We start from the raw sequence: 3,544 nt of genomic DNA, 5'->3' as shown, positions 1-3,544 counted from the left end.
AGGTCACAGAACCCAAAGGAAACAAATGCAGAAGTGTCGTTTCAAAAACAGACAAAAAGAACCTAGGGGCAAAATGGTTATTTTGCAAAAAGTGGATTCAGGTGCTATCGAGCACACCACTGGAAAGACAATGACAAATTAGTCAAGTTCAAAAAATTTTTTACTCAATTTGGAGTCCGGACGGGGGAGAAAGGTCAAAAACAAAAATGATGTCGTGGCGACCCGACGAGGCTAACCCACCACTGTTGCAACTGAGAGTAAAAACGGGCATTTAAACGGACTTTTTTTGAAAAAACTCAAAGAAGAAACTCCCCCTAAAATCAAGTTTCCTACCCTAATAGTGGACGGAAACAAATAAAATGCATTGTAAAATGCCCAGAATGCCCTCAAGAAAATCAGGTCAAGAGGAAAAAAACGAATCCGAGCTACTGCCCAAGTTTTGGAAATACGGGTTCGGGAGGTTTTTAAATTGCCTAAATTGAAAATGCAATCTTAAAATACACCCACAAGACCTCCGAAAGTTTTGGATCGGTCGTGACAATTTTCAAAAAAAAGTCAATGAATAGTACCAACTACATTTGTACTAAAAATTTGCAAAACCTGGCAACAAGAATTTTTTGGAAAAATATGAATTTTTGAGAGCCAAGATGATATTTTCTGGAAAAACACAAAAAAGAAACCCCCCTCAAAATCAAGTTTTCTACGTGACTCTAGAGGAAAAATGAAAAAAAACTCATTGTGAAATACCCGAAATGCCCCTGTAACAGAATAAGATCAAAACTAAAAAATATGCAACTTTAGGTTTTTGTTTCATCAAGGAAGGTATTGTTTGCCAAAGTGAGTATGCAAGTGCATGCAATATGATAAAATAGATGTACCAACATGGCCTAAATCCTCTTTACATTCCATTAACAAGTTTAGCATACAAAGCCTACATTTCTCACAAATAAGTTACAATGGCAATACTTGAGTTTTAAAGAGAACATGCTTGTAATCTTTCATGTTAATGGCTCTTGGCCTCATACTACACATACAAAACAAGCATCAAAAAGAGTACTTAGATATACATTACATAAAGGAAGCCATCTTAGCTTCTAAAATACCATACATCCATGGTATACAAAAGTATTACATCTAAAAGATAAAACATGCTAAACAAGTGCATGCTAATATACAAAAATGCTTCAACTAGCTCAAAAGCTTCTAAGGATGATGAGCATCCATGAACATGATCTCTTTACCTGAAAAACAACCCAAACCACTAGGGTGAGTAATCAAGTTACTCGTAGGAGAAACATATGCGTATACCCTAAAGTTTGAATATCATTGCGAGATCAATATAGACGAATACAAGGGAGCATTCCACTTAACGTCTATGTTCAAGGTGTGCTAAGGGATCATCTTAAGCTAACTTAAATGATTCTTAAACAATACATAACAATGTCAATGTACTTAACAATATAAGTTCGCAATCAACCAAAAATTACAAGTTACAATTAAACATTGGTTGTCAACTTGAAATTTAATGCGAAATCACATAATGGAAAACTTGGACATCTCGTCTTGGACTAAACCAAGATCAATATGGTTATTCCGGGCATTAACCCGCTGGGAAGACCACCCTAGTGTGCACTATCTCAATTGGGGAGAACTCATACCTCCCGCACTAAAGCCAAACTTTAGCCATGTCACTTATAACACAATGTCCCAAGAGAATCCAAAATATATCAAGTTCAAAACTTATATATCATAATTTAAGGCATATAAACCACCTTCCATGCACAAGTATCTTTGAAACCACACAAATCATGTCTTAAGGTTCCAGATCTAGAATGGCATAATAAATGACAAGTTCTTAACATGATATAATGTGCAATATAATACCACAAACTCATCAATTTAAACCATGTCTCAACAATAAGCTTTATATACTAGATTACAACATTTATAGTATTAAGCTTCTAAAATAATTACAATCACTAATAGTAATCAACTTGAATGTAGAATTATCATCACAATAGTATAGTAATTCAAATCAATAAGAGTTATATACAACATTAAAAGTCTTACACAAGATACATACACAATATACATGCTTAGATCAAATAAACCCTAAGTCAATCATAAGGATTTCCTATAATATGCAAGACTATCATATTAGAAGCATGTACACAATATATATTAAACCCCAAAGGATTATAAAACACTTAAAATATAAACATACTACCACCCCTACCTCAATAGAGAATTGAATCTCTATAATCCAAGCAACCAAGCACTAAATCGAAAACAAGCTTAGGGTTAATGAATAGGAGAATGAGAGGAAACTTTTACTAGTTAAGGTTCTTAGTCTAAGATAAATGGAAGGGCACCAAAATTGAAGAAGAAAGATATTAACTAAGCTTTTCTCCAATGGTGGCTAGGTTAGAACTTTGAAGAACTAAAGAAAATAAAGATGATAAGTGAAAATGGTGAGTGGAAGGGCTAGAGATCCTCCACTCATTATGTGCTCTTACACTATCTCTCACACACACACTTGCAAGACTAAATCTTGATCCTACACTTGTCACAAATCAAAGACTCTATCCTTAGGCTTAATCTCAAGCCTACACTTGTCAATAATCAATGGTTACATGTGCACCAATCTAAGGCCAACACATGGATGAATCTCCACCCACCAAATGTCAAGAAGTCATGGTGCCAAGTCTCTTCACCTAAATGCCAACAAATAGCTCCATGAGAGTGTGACACTTGTCACACTTTCCAAAAATTGCAAAATGGTCATTTTTCAAAATATCCTCCAAAATAAATTGCAAAAAGGTCCCCAAAACGAAAAATAATTATTTTACATAATTACACTAAAACCCCAAAAGTTATAAATAATTACACTAAAGTATGCATTCATGCTCTTTACAAGAAAAGTACTAATCTAGCATGCTTTTCAAGAAAAGTAAAAATACCAATGTCATGAAAATCAAATATCATGAATGCATGCAAAATCGGAATCAAATCCGAGCACAGCAAGTGAGGTTATGCACGGATAAATGAAAAACGACTAAAAGACAAAATAAGGAAAAGACAAAATAGGAAAAAAACGAAAAAAGAAAATCGCCGAAAATGGAAAAGGAGGAAAAAGACCGGGTCATTACAATATTGGCACTACTGCCAGGGTCCACCAGGACTGTTTTGATCAAGCAGTTTGCCACTAGGAGGTTAATGATAAGTGGGTCATCACGGAGGAGTTGCACTCTAGCCAAATCTTTATCTCCGAGTCCTATTTTGATACTGTTCGAGGAAATAACGTTAACCGAGGATAATTTTCTTAACTTATGGACTGCTCTAAGTCCGGGCAGTTAGTCAGATCTAGTATAGATCGTACATGGATGGTAGTTGGAGTCGACGACTCTCCTAGGGTTTCTTCATCTGGGATCCTTGGGGAAGAACTTCTTCGGACTTTCCATATATTGCGTGAATGACTTTAACTTGGTTACCTTCGACCCTTCTAGGATTGACCTTTTTCGGCCTTGGCTATTCCTTTAAGACC

Source organism: Cornus florida, unplaced genomic scaffold, assembly GCF_030987335.1.
Source record: "Cornus florida cultivar Cherokee Brave unplaced genomic scaffold, ASM3098733v1 CherokeeBrave_3.0.0_Hap2_Chr04, whole genome shotgun sequence".
In the NCBI taxonomy this organism is placed as follows: Eukaryota; Viridiplantae; Streptophyta; class Magnoliopsida; order Cornales; family Cornaceae; genus Cornus; species Cornus florida.
The sequence above is the reverse complement of the archived record's forward strand: the minus strand, read 5'-3'. Positions refer to the sequence as shown.